This window comes from Ambystoma mexicanum, chromosome 3q (assembly GCF_040938575.1).
Source record: "Ambystoma mexicanum isolate Mex_15411 chromosome 3q, UKY_AmexF1_1, whole genome shotgun sequence".
Classification (NCBI taxonomy): Eukaryota; Metazoa; Chordata; class Amphibia; order Caudata; family Ambystomatidae; genus Ambystoma; species Ambystoma mexicanum.
The window spans coordinates 253,149,656-253,163,880 of NC_090926.1; the positions used below are offsets into that span (position 1 = coordinate 253,149,656).

At 45.7% G+C, this 14,225-nt stretch overlaps 1 protein-coding gene across 4 annotated transcripts in view; it reads left to right on the top strand.

The window, feature by feature from the left end:
* The window catches only part of BAZ2A (bromodomain adjacent to zinc finger domain 2A), a 2,136,751-nt gene that overhangs the window by 1,023,820 nt on the left and 1,098,706 nt on the right, over nucleotides 1-14,225 (top strand). The gene's annotated exons all lie outside the window — the stretch shown is intronic.

Sequence of the window (14,225 nt, forward strand, 5' to 3'; positions counted from 1 at the left end):
ATGGCACACATACAGGTCTACTCTCCTCCCAAACCTTAGTACAAGTCAATGTACCCCTTTGCTTTTCTCCCATTGCGTTGGGGTACCAGACACTCTTTTCCCAGCCTTCTGATCGTGCATCAACCTCCTTGAGCCTTCAGAGCCTTCTCGGCTACCCACGTACCTTGTGGTGTGGTTTGCAAGTGTGGGCTCCCTTGAGGTAGGTAGGCTCGTAAGTTCCCGGAGCTTCCCTTGCTCTGTGACAGCTCGCTCCACAGTGTTTCCTTCTGGGACAGCGTGGTCTCGCACTCTCGCAGATCTATGGGGTGCACGGAATCTTGGTGCACCTGCGGGCCATACGGTCATCGCGTCCTGGACCAGCCTCAAACCCTCTCCCTATTCTCGGTGTCCTGGTCAGCACCCGCCTACAAATCACTAGTTCTGGCTCTCGCTGTTCCTCAAGGGAGGGCTAGATGATCTGTCAAGTCCTCCTTCATTTTTTATCTTGTTTCTTCCAATTAATTGTTGCGAACTACTAGACTGGTAAAAGTGGTTCCAATGGTTATTCGGCATTGCTCTGCAGTTCCTCCTCGTATCAGTACTAAGCGAGTGCTGATGTGGTAACTCATTAAGACTCTTCCTCAGATCTACGTTAAAATAACAAATATAAAACAAGGCTGAAAATGCAGAATTTGCACTTTTTTCGATTTCCTTATTTTTTTTAATGCGGGGGAGAACCCCTGCAGCCCCTTTCACCTCCCACATCCCCCAGTCTTATTTTATTCTCTTACCCAACCCACCATCCATTAATCGTGAACAATTTGATCAATACAATTCGTCATTTTCAGCCTTATTTTGTAATTCTTTTTTTTTCGAGGCAATTCCCTCTTCCTCGTCTCAGTACTCTCTGTATGGACTGCTTTAGAAAATAACCTATGGTATGACTGTAGGAATGAAGAGGAATGAGGTGAGGGAAAGGTGGGGTAACTGTGGGAAGGGGGTCTAGGGTCATATGATTGGTGGGAATACTGTGTTCTCCCGATGTGGTAGTCACTGGTCCCATAGGGGGATTCCCTCCCCATGAGATCCTCCCTGTTAGGGAGAATTCTCTGTTAAGGCTAATTTCCCAAACCTAGTGATTCCCCCAGCAGCTTTGCTGGATTTTTGGGGTTTATTTTTTTCTCCTGCTAAGAGTGAGACTCTTTTTCTCCCACTCTTAGACATGATTTGAGGTGTTCCTTTGACTTTGTATGTGTTTTATGGGCTATGGGGTCCTTTACCCCATAGGGCTTCATGTGTTTTTGGTATGTGGGTACACAGCACCCTCCGTGCAGTAACCCAGGGGTGTCATAGCGACCCCCAAACATAGACTCCATACCCTGGGACTGACTACTGTCTCCCAGGGCATGTAAAGTCACCATTGGCTTTACTAGTCTTAAATTGTGAACAGAACCAGTACAAACCATCCTATTGTGGACGTACTGGTCGGGGCAATTTGATTGCCCCGGGGTCTGTTGTTCGAGGGGGCACTGTCCAGTCCCCCCGACCGAGTTTTGGCTAGTGGATACTACTTTTTATATTCGACCGCAAATATATTCCTATGGGATTTTCCCATTGTTCGAGGCTACCACTTTTTAATATAGCCTCGAACATACTGCCGGTTTATTAAATAAATATAAATTCACCGGTTGGTATTTTTTGCCGAAACTCGGTTCCAAAATGGCGTTTGTGTTCGCTTCTGTGACTCCAACCCAAGTAGAGCCCTTTGTTCCACTTTTTGGCGGGCTTCTCCACAGAAGCCTCCAAAAGTGGTGCCATTCTGTCTGGGTACCAGAGGGGGTTTGGGAGGGGTTTAGGCACCCTGGCCTGAGTTGCCTCGGCAACTCAAGTCGCACTTGTGTGATTGGCCCAGTGGTGAGCCGCCCGGCTCACCACTTAGCATGTTTGAGTGACAGCTAGGACTGATGAATGGGGGTTTTCTGCATAAAAGCAGGGCTTTGGGGACTGGAACTTCAGACGTCGCCACAGGACCAAAGAATCCGAAGAGGGAGAAGCTGAGCCGACCTGCAACGACACCACCGGTGGAGCCCTGCTGAACCGTCTCACCACTTTTCCCGACGACAGAGATCTTCAATCCGAAGAGTCTTCTTCCTGTGACTGGTGGGGATAACCAGTTTACCCGCCTTTTCGCCTTCCCGGATCATCTTGTGGCCGCCTTGCCTGTGCCAAGCACCCCGGCAACCGGGATACCACGTTTTCTCCAATACCGCGAATAAAAGGGTAGTACCTTTTAACTGGAGAACTCCGCGGCTGGTTTCTTCCCTGGCAGTGCAACGACCTTCAGCCTTCCTCCATGTCAAGATCATCTCTTCCTCGGGACGACGCCGTGACTTGTATCCGCTGCCAGGAACAACTGCCCCCGCTGGAGGATCCTCTCCACTTTAAAGGTACTGTGTCCGCCTGGCCTCCCTCGCAACAGTCTGTGTGGGGTGACTCTTAAAGCCTCAATTTACCACTTGGGTTGGCCCTATGCCGGCTAACTCAACTTTTCTAAACTGAACTGATTCCTTTCTGAACTCTCTGCAAGACTCTCCAAGCCTTTTAAACTTTGTGATCTTGGGCACAGTGGTCTAATCTCTCCAAGACGGAGCCTGGCCTCTGAACTTTTTGCTCACAAGTAGACTTTGACTTTCCTGCCTTGCTAAGTGCTTCTGAAGGATTGTGTTGTGTGCTGTTCCTAATTTCTGCCTTTTCCCTCCCTTTTTCTTAAACTTATTGGAGTGCCATCGTTAGTTAAGCGCTCACCTCTGTCTGGAAATAAGTGGTGTTAACTAAGACTTGTCTAATAAGGAATAAGGGTTGTACATATGATAATAGTGATTGTGTTTTTGAATTTACTTATAATAATAGTGCTAGAGCATTTCTAAGTGTGTGTTTAAATAAATAATTATATACTTGATACCAAAGCTCTGGTCAGTGTTTACTTGTGCTACTGTATTTTGGTACCTATCTTGTATACTCTATATACTGTCTAACTCTTCTTGAGAGAAGTCTGGCTGCTCAGCCACAGCTACCAGGTAAATCTGGGTGGTACAGACTGCTACCAACTGGGTTTACTGCCAACACCTGTAGTCTTAAGCCTTTTGCAGTGGTCCCTAAGGGAACTGCACAGGTTTCTGCCCAACACTCCCACTGAGTACCACCTCCAGAGGGACTGTTGGGTAGCAGCCTCAGCCTCACCCTATGGGGCAGTGACGATACCCTATTATTCGTCGCAAACCACTATGAAAACCCCCTCTAGTCGCAAATATCCACATCTGAAAGAGGCCCACTGTTAGATTTTGTTTTAGAGATCTTTCTAATAACGTCCATATATCCATTACTTGGTTTGTGGTGAACCAGAAAGAGGATGCGGACGAGGGGCAATCATGTTCAAGGTTGTATATTTAAGCAAAAAGAATCAAACGCCTAACTTGCCCTGTTTCTGTGAGAGAAATTCCCTACCTAGCGAAACCAAACTAAGGGTGGTTGTTAGTCCAAAATAAACTTCTCATGTCCAAATCCTAATCAACTAACTGGCCCTATCACTTTAGAAAACACCTAACTAAATAAAAGGCAAACGGTGGGGCTTGGTACACTAGCACCCAGCAAGTCTTCTGCCTGGCCCAGTTCCTACTTGGTTGGTTTCAATCACCAAAAGTCCCTCTTTTCATGCAGGATATTCTTCTCCTGCGTGGTACAAAATTAAAGGTTGCAGTCTCTGTTTTTATAAAGAAAACAAAGTTCTTGATGCAATCCATTTCAATCCCCTAGGATTACTTGACGCTCTCAAATGTCTATCTGTTCCTTCGGTGAGACCATGGGACTTCCCAAAGTCAAGTTTTCTCAGTCTCTCTTTCGTAGGTTTTTTTATTCTTGGGTTTCTCAGGCGCCCGTGACCTTAATGGCTTTCCCAGCTTGTATTCACAAAGTTCGTAACTTGCAGTGATATGTTTTCCGTTGGGTTTCTCCGGTTCCCGAAACCTTGTAGATTTTCTCAGAGGCTGTGCGTCTCTGCTGCTGCGATCAGACATGCACAGAATTCAGGGATCCAGGCTCCTTCATCTGGTCTCGGCGTCCTTTGCCGGTCCTCCAGCCCACCACTGGACGCTGTGCTTCTGTGACTGCTACTGTTTGCTCCTGTTCTTAGCTGGACTCTTCGGTTGGTTCGAACGCCAACTTGCAGGGGTTCGGTCAGGGTACTCCTTTCTTTTTTTTGTTCTTTTTTTCGTGCTTCGTGTTTCCACTGGCCTCGTGGACCAACATGGCTCTGCCCCTCCAGGACATAAATGTAGTGGAGGCTCGCCTCTGCGTAACAACTCTACTGCCTCTGTAGAAGTTTCCTCCCCTCCCACTAATCCATACTTTTCTCATACATGTCACAGGTATGAATGTGACGTTGTCCTTCTTTGTTGTTGGCATTCAGCAGTGCCTACAGCCAAAAAACTAAAAGGATCCTTGTAAAAAACAGTTGTTCTAGGAGAAGAAGTCTTCACTATATTCAAATACACAGACAAGTTGGCATGTACAGGGAGTTCCATTATGGGAGTCCTTGTCCCCAAGAGGGGAGTCACTTCCAGTGGGGTCTCACTTGCCCAGACCCCTGGAGAGGGTCTTGCGTGCAGGCTCACCTACCTAGCCTCGCAGGGGGTGGCTCCCCTCTGGGAAGAAGGGACGAATTGTCTAGATTTGTCGCAGGTTCCTGACTCTCCAAGTTGTATTATGGCCAGAGCAGTCAAGGCGAGTGAGTTGGTTTAAAGGTAAAGTAAATGGAGGCCACCAGGAAACCCCATTCACATACAAGCAGCTGGGGTTTCCTCTGGAATATAAACTAAAATCCTTCATTGATTATATGTTTGTTTTTGTGGCGTTTATGCCAATATGTTGGCACTCACGGCTGTAAATTGAGTGGTGATGCTTGTTGAGAGTTGCATTATATATCCTTCCAGACCAAGACAAGGGACATTATCGTGTGATAATTACCCACCACCAAATTATGGCCCAAGGCAAAGCAGAGGGCCATTCAGTGGGGAAGGGTCATGATCCCAAGTGATAATGACAAACGTCTGAGGCCTACAAGGCTATTTGCACATTGTGAAAGTAGCAATACATGTTTTGGTGATGCAGTACAAATTACATATCCTATAATATATAAAAAAAACTTTTAAAAAAATACAAAAATTCCCAATTCCATAAGTTACAATACATTCAAAACGACATGGAGTTCAGAAATAAAATATATGAACTGCAACGCTCAGCCCCAGTAGCGGCCTGGTTCTAGTTCAGAGCTTTGTTTCTCTGCCAGCCGGCCCTATAGATTTATTGTGTAGTCGCATGAATAATATACAGAGAAACTTTGAGTTAAAAACTGCAATGGAGCAACAGCTTGGCAAATTCCTTTGTCTGTGAATATTTGGCACAAATATAAACGCCTCAAGAATTCTTTCACAAGTTAACAAAGTGCATCAGTGTTTGGTTAAAAAGACCACATAAAGGACACGTTGCCACAGAATCTGATCTACATGCTAAACTAAAAACTGCAACTGGTAAAATACCTAGTCTAAATCATAGGTACAAAGATTCCTCAAGAGGAGGACAAACTGCATCTAAATATACCTTAAAACCACACTCCAGTCTAGCCTCTAGATAGAGAGGCCTCAATTTCAAGGAAATAGCATCCATTGTTTAATTCTCCATGACATAAGGGCTTTCAGCTGCTTAATTTCCTGGTTAGAGAGAACCTGTGGTTGATTCCAGAGGTCAGACCTATCCAGGTCTAGGAGAGATGCCTTCACGTGGGCAAGCCATTTAAGGCTTCTTCCACCTGTTAAACTCACAATATGCAGACGCCCCTCTTTAATACATCCCTCGAGCTTCATACTTTCAGCCAATATAAAAACAGTTTAAAGGAGGCATAGGATATTACTGGTAGGTGGTTAAAGTTCAAGTGTCGCAGAAGGTGCGCTAGGAGGAAGTGGTAAACCTATTTAGAGAAATGTATTCTCACAGACACTTAAGTTGGTGTGGTCCCACAATTTAGCCCCATACAGGGCAGCAGGTATAGTTTGCTTCTTCCGTAAGTCAAGTGCCGGTGAAATGGCACCACTCCCATGGTGATAGAAGAACGAAAGAATACCACCACCATACTTTTCCAAGGTGAGAGCTGACCTAGCAAGTTGTTCGCTGCAGCCACCATTATCTTGGAAGTGTACTCCCAAATAATCATAATATGTAGCTTGCTCAATAAACATCTCATTAGTAGAAAAAGGAATAGATCTTTTTTCTTAGAAGGGAGGCTTAAAGACTATCACTTTTGATTTTCCAGATTTTACTTTAGCGAGAGAGATTTAAATTTACACTGAAAGATAGTCAAAGCCGTACTAAGTCCAGCTCGGGAAGGTGGCGAGTAGCACGGTCATCCGAATAGAAGAGACCAGGGTATTTATCAGAGGTCAATTTTGCGGGGACCTGGCACACCACTTTCAGCGCACCAAAAAAGTTGGGGAACAGGACACAGCCCTGTATAACTCCCACACAGACATCAAACTCCCATGTCATCTCCACACCCGGCCCATAGCGGACTCTAGCCTTGTTACCAGTATACAATGCAGAGATAATTGAAACCAACTCAATAATGGCATGGCGTGTTAACATGATTTGCCAAAGAACATCCCTAGAAATGAGTCAAACGTGGCCTGTAAGTCTAAGAAAGCAACATAGAGGTGCATTTTGTTTAAAACTGTTTTATTTTTGGATAAGTAAGGGTAACAAAAAACAATGAACCAAAGTACCTCTATGATGCCGGAACCCTGCCAGGAGGTCACTGATCACGTTTGCATTATCCATCCAATCCTGCAAGCGCGATAGTAACAGTTAACCAAATAGCTTGCCTGCACCATCCAGAAGGGAGATTGGTCGATAGTTTGTGGGTTGTTCCTTACCCCCCTTTTTATAAATGGGGACTAAAGTGGCTTTCCTCCATGAATTGGGTATCTCGCCAGTGGCCAAGATCCCATTCAACACTCTGCTTAGCACCAGTGCCCAAATGAATGGTTCATCTTTGAACAAGTTTGCCGGAATTAAGTCTGGCCCGGCTGCTTTGTGGTTTTTGAGTGATTTGATAGCGATAGCTACTTCGCTACCCATGAATGCAAAATTGACTCTGGGGGATAAACTCCTTGGGGCCAGAGTGATGTCCTGTATTGGCACTGGTCCATATACACTGAAGAAATGATGCCACCAAATGTCTTCCCCTATCGTTCATTGTAGTCTCACATCCCCTTTTAGCTCCTTCCCCCGATACCATTTTCCAGAAAAGTCATGTGTCCCCAGACTTAAGTGCATTATCTAATAGAGACCATTTTTCCCTAACAAGGTCACTTTTTTCCCCTGAAATAAACCCTTTATAGTTGGACCTTAATCTATGTAAAATGATTTTATCCACTAGTTCTGGCTTTATGTACTTTTCAATCTTTTGCTGCCTGACAATCAGGGATGTCATTTGGGGGTCGCCAGGGGTCGCACCTGCGACCCCTGAGGTCTCCCTTGCTATCCCAATTTTTTTTTTTTTTAAATATTTTTTTAATGTAAATGACGCTCCTGGGCTGTGGCCAGCGCCATATGGCTTTTTGTTTCTTGAATGGCTGGCATTCTTGTTCAAGACTCTTAAACTTGTGGAATCCCCTTCCCCTGTTTTTCTATTAACAATTTGAACAGTGACCCCAAATAAGAAAGAATAGGAATAACAAATAATTTCTTTCTTGAATTCTATACAATAATTGACGACAACTTCCAAAAAGCATTTACAGTAGAATTAAGCATCCATTTCGGACTATGTATTCCGCTTTTCGCAAGTTGCAGTTATACCATGTTCATTTCTGCCGTTGTCTCTGTTACGATCATCACAAGACATTCCATCTCAGTATCCTCGGTCACTTGACAAAATCTGTGTGCCTAAAAGATTGTGTACAGTGTGGAAATGTGTGACCATAGCACATAAAGTAGCCCTTGATTTTATTATGCCACAATTAATGCTTTGTTATAATGTGTTTATCTTTATCTACCTGTCATGCTGTTCAGGATGTTTTTTTGCATGTATGAGGTAACGAGTGCCCAGAATACAGGATGCCGTGTGAGTGCACGAACTTCCCTGCGCTACTCTAAATTCTTTAATACACAGTTATGAACCCTCCCAATGGTATGTATTTTGCCAACCTCGGAAGCCTGAAAAAGTAGATCCACTCAGGCCTGACATGTGGGCAACTTTGCACCAGACCTGCAGATGAACTGGTACAGCTGAACATTACCAACCCACTAGCCATGGCTGGGGGGCAAGGCCACTCTATATTTTAAAACACTTGCAACCCATCCCTCAAAGACCTCATCAATCACAAACTGATTTTGTCTTGTTTTGACAGTTGTATTATGTATAAAAGATTGCAGGCTTTGAGAACGCACAATGTTTGTAGGCAATGCGCATTGAGTACATTATTTGCCATGGACCACACACTTTGGTTAAGCTACGTGCTCCAACCCCTTGTTGTATGGCCGGTCTCTTGGTGACTGTTGTGATACATCGAACCACCCCAACTAACCACATTTAAGCAGCACGGAAACGGGGATAAAAATGACCAGCTGTAAGAATAACATATGCCCAGGTTTTTTCTGCACCCATAGCGAAAATCAAAAGCTGGCACCCATGAATATACGCATAGTAAGTGAACATATATCCTAAAGTGAAATATTCAAATGTGTTTCATATGACCTTGCCCTAAGAAGAAAGTGCGCAAGACAAAAAAGTATTGGACTTTAAAAAAAAAGTAATGAACACCAGAAAAATAACCTGTGAGAAGAAATGTTTGAATAAATATGCTGGCGAAGAATAAAAGGTGCTCAACCTTTAAACCCAGCAATCTGTCTTGAAATATTACCTGCTAGACAAAATCCCAATACAAAACAAGTGCTTGTGGTCTTGTGGGCAAGCGTCTGCAAAGAGAACTTGACAACCGGAGTAAAATCCTGGTAGCCAAATATTGGAGCATGCTTACCAACCTAAAAAAAAAAACCACGTGTTGTGTCCGCCCACTGAAAAGAAGTTACGCTCTTTACGCACGTGTCCTTTACTTGTCCCCTGAAAAACAGCCACAATCAAGGGAGAATAACTGCAACAGTGTCCAGGATTACAAAATCTCTTGCCACATCGTGGGCAAATACCCATGAATTACTTGCCCTCTCACCATTTCCCCTCCTCATTCTCATGTCTGGCTTTCAACCATACTCTGCTTTATAACTTGAAAGGTACACATTCCATAGTTTCACTCAAATATATAAATCCTTATTGAACTATGTTAGGCAAAAAGTGTACAATTGTGCCATTATCCCCCTCCCGCGCAACTCCCCTTCACTGGCAGTCTGCAAGTACCAGAATTCAATTCAGCAAAAGGCAAAACAAATTCTCTGAGTGCAACACTTTCAAGGACTGACAGTAGCATGGTTTAAAAAAATAATGCAGATATCGTGTGTTATGAGACATTTAAAACTAGGAAAGCAGGGCATTCGGGACTGTGGACTGTCTCCCATCCATGCAGTAACTGCGACCGACCCTGCTTAGCTTCAAAGCGAGGAAGGATCCGGCCCCCTTTGGCCATGCTGCTCTAAGTGGTCTTGTAAGGTTGGCTCATTTATTAGGCCACATGGCCTGAGAGGGCTGGCCCCTCCCTCTATTTGAAACTAAGCAGGCTCATTCCTGGTTACTGCATGGATGGGAAACCCACTGTAGCTTTAAACATATCTATTTTTTTTAAAATTATGTATAAAAGATTGCAGGCTTTGAGAACTCAATGTTTTTAGTCAATGCCCGGTAAGATTACATCATTTACGGAGGATCACACACTTTGGTTAACCTCTTAACTACTGAGGGGTTTCCTTCCCAGTGCTGAGCCCTTTTTTGGAGATTTTGGTATGTCGCCATTCAATCCCTTGTAACTTTTCTTTTATATGGAGTATCTCAGCCAAATTGGGTCCTTTTCTTCTCACTTGTAGGCGATCATAACGCCACCACAGAATCCTAGTTTTCTGTATAGCGGTGAGCGAAAATAACAAAAAAGAGCACATTTTGTGTTTTTTCAGAAAATGCCAATAAGACGATGTACAAAGCCTGTGGTTATTTCCCTTGTAAGAGCTAGCAACACATGGTTTGCTGTTCTGAATTCGCCACTTTCCAGGCTTTCAAAAACAGGTTGAGTGGAAACAAACAAATTTTCATAAGGTTACCATCAGTCTTGTGAGAGGTGATTGTTTTCCCTTTTTTTCCAGTAGGACATGCGTGGACAGAATGGAAGTGGAGGGTAGGAAAGCTGAATGGGAAGACAGAACGGCATACATTTCTGACAAGTAGAGAAAATTCTAAGTTAAGGAAGGGGTCATTTGCCCAGGTCAGGCAACAACTATGTAGGTAAAATTCCCATAGTTTGGGAATAAATTGGAAAAATGACCGAAAAAAAGGTATGTGCTGGACATGTCTGTACCTGTAAGGTAATGGCTTATGTGAATATTGAGAAAAGCAATGCACCGCTACATTCCCCTGATCCTTCTTGTTAGGAAATAAACATTTTTCGGAATGCTTCACAAAACAAGCAATACCACAAGCCAAGAACGGAGCCATGGTACACAGGATTTTTATGCCGATGGCTTAAACCGAAGTACTTAGCATTTGAAAATAAGGAAAGCAAATGTCGTGAGGAATGGCAAGCATACATGTTTTGAAAGAGCACAGGCAGACCTTTTGAAGGATAGGTGACTTGTGCAGGCATACAGTGCATAAAGCAGTGACTAGATGTAGATTACATTTGGGAAATGAAAGGGTTGTGGAACCCTAGCAAATGTATGAAAACGATATCAAAACCAAGAGAAAACACCTTCCTACATTCCCACTGGTGTCCCGATGAAAACGGTACCTAACTTGTGTGGGTGCACCTACCTGGGCAAAAAGGGAGAAGGCTAAACCACTGGCACACCTGATGCCTTGGGGAACACTGGATTTGGCTTTGTGGACAACCCTCAGATTTGGGCTTGGGGTGTTGCAGCCACCAAGTAAAACAGGGAATCCCATGCATTTATGAAAAGAAGACCCCCATGGGAATCCAAAGTGATCTGACCCACGCAAATCGCCCTAGAATGTATTACCCACAATGCCCAGCAGTCCAAAATGTAGGGAACAAAGCACAATTTTCAGACATTTGCCACCAGGAAACCATTGAAACACACAAGCAACAGCAAATGTCCTATGTTCCCACATTCCCACAGGTGTCCCGACGAAGAAAACTGTAGCTCACATGTGATGTTGCTGTGCACAAAGGGTAAAGGCTAAACCACTGGTATCCCCAAGGGTTTGGGAAGAGGACATGTTTAGGATTTTGGTCTTGTGGACAACCTACAGATTTGGGCCTGGGGAGTTACAGCCACAAAGGAAAACGGGGAACCCCATGCATTTTAGAAAGACACCCATGGGAATCCACAGAGGTCTGCCTGCGCAAATCGCCCTAGAACCTTTTGCCCACAATGTCTGGGGGGAAAAAACCAAAATGTAGGGGGAAAAAATAAAATGTTAAAACATTTGCCACCAGGTAACAACCAAAACACACGGCCAACAACACATGTCCTATCTTCTCATGTTCCCACAGGTGTCCTGATGAAAACTACCTCACATGTGTGGGTGCGCCTACTTGGGCGGAAAAGAAAGTGTTTACTGTCCACAATTCCAACGACAGTCCCAGGGTGCCCCGGCAGGGTCCCCATCCCTACCCAGAGGCACCCTGGAACCGCCACTGGGCTTGGGGACGGTCAACCAACATGGGAGACAGCCTCCCAAGGCCAGGGACATCATCCCTGACCATCCTGGAGCTCTGGCTGGCCTGTATTACAGCTTTTCCCCACCAGGATGCCCCAGCAGTGGCCCAATACCTTTTTGGAGGCAAAAGCTTTAACGCAGCCCAGCCAGAACCCCAGGACGGTTGGAGGTGATGTCCCTGTCCTTGGGTGGCTGTCTCCCATGTGGGTTAAGCATCCTCAAGTGCAGCAGCAGTTTCAGGGAGCCCCGGCAGGGTCCCCATCCCTTCCCGGTAGGAAATTCTGTAATGCAGTCCAGCTAGAGCTCCAGGATGGTTGGGTGATGTCCCTGGTCATGGGAGGCTGTCCCTCATGTGGGTTGACCGTCCACAAACCCAGATCCGGTTCCAGGGAGCCTCGCAGGGTTCCCATCCTTTCCCAGAGGGAGAATCTGTAACACAACCCAGCCAGAGCTCCAGAGTGTCCCTGGCATTTGGTGGCTGCCTCCCATGTGGGTTGAATGCCCCCAAGCCTAGGAGTCGTTCCAGGTAGGCCCGGCACAGCCCCTGTCCTTTCCTGGAGGGAGAAGCTGTAACGCATCCCAGCCAGAGCTCCAGGATGGCCGGGGTGATGTCCCTGGCCAAAGGCACCCGTCTACAATGTGGATCGACCATCCCCAAGCCCAACCTGTAGCTCCGGCTAGGCTATGTTACAGCTTACTCCTCTGTCCTGTCCCCTTTCCTCCATACTGTATGAGCGTCCTTCGCTAGGGACGGGAAACTGAAACTTTTTCACTAGAAAAATCATCTTCCCCTTTAAATTTAAATGTGGGCGGGGGCGCGGCTCTGGGATCATGCGCTCCCCTGACGCCACCCACCGGCACCACTCCTCAGTCCTCTTTTCCGTGTCAAAGGGAACAGACTGCTTTCACCAGCACTCCTGGGTTAGGCCTCTGGCCTAGTAATTCCATGTGCTCTTCCCCAGAGAAGTATTCTTGTCTTTTTTTTTCTTTTCAATTATCAGGTACTGCTTTGTCCTCTGGCGTCAAGCTCCACCCTGGCGCATGTCGACAATGGCTAGCTTCAGCAGGTGTCCAGCCTGTGAGAGTCCCTTCCCAACGTCTGACCCCCACGCCCTCTGCCTCCGCCCCGATCATGGCTGGGACGGCTGTACCCCATGCACCTCCTTGACTCCGCGCGCGTGCTAAAGAACTGACTAGCCAGGTGGCGGGAGCTCTTCAGAAGATCACCTCCAGAGGAACTCAAAGCATTTGTGAAGAAGACCAGGCCCAAGGTAGGTGCCCTGTTCTCCTCCGCACCCCGCAAGGGTGACTCCTTCCCAAGGAAGCACCCAAGCGGGAGGGACCTAACGGGTCCTAAAACCAGCAACAACACTGACGCTGCTCCTGCTGCCGGCCAAGGGGTCGCAAGATCCTACCGATGCCATCGCAAGGCTCTATTACTGGGTCCCAACCCGAGGGGCTATGCCCTAACACCAGACCCATGTCTAAGGGAGCGCCTGCACGCAGAACTACAGCACCACAGCCGAGGGCACACCGCCTACCAGGCCCCATCCTGAGGTACATGGTAGGTCTCAACCACCACTGATCAATGTACTGGTGGAAGCCGGTCCCAGCTCAGCAAGTTTCACAATGCAGGCACGTGGCGCAGAGCAAAACAAAATGGCCGCTGGGCCAGACAAAATGACGGCTCACCCAATGACTTTTCCCCTCGGAGACCAAGCAGGGGAAAAAACTTCCGTGTGGGATTAGTAAACCCCTGTCACATGGTCCACATCCTATCCATTCACTTCTCAGGGCAGGTATACTTTGCCCTATACAGCGAGACAGGGCATGCCCGCGACACAGTAGCCTCAAGGCCTGATCCCTATGCCTGTACCCGAAATTCGAGTAGACATTACCTTAGAGCCTACTCCCCCAGGAGCTGGCTTTAACTTGGGTTTACACAAAAGATTGTGGTAATTGATATATGTTCAAAAATGATCATTTTGGAACATTTACCGCATGTTTGACTTTCAAAATATTGTCAACTATGCACTTTTAGTAAATCAGGAATGAACCCAATTAGATGGGGGTTCTGATCACAGAATAAAATTATTAAATTTGCGGTCTTTGCACAAGTACGAAAGGTTGTTTGTATGTATGGAGATAAAAGAGTATGTGGGAATGATGTGTGAGATGAGATCACTGTTGGGTGTGATGTGTGTATTTAAAATTGGTTTTTAATAGATGTGTTGTCAATGTGTTTCATGTTTTTTAAAAAAAAAGTTTTTCTATATGTGATGGATGAATACAATGAATGAATTTCAACATATACATTGTCTCTTGTCTAGAACACATACCCTTTAAGTAGGGTTGGTTT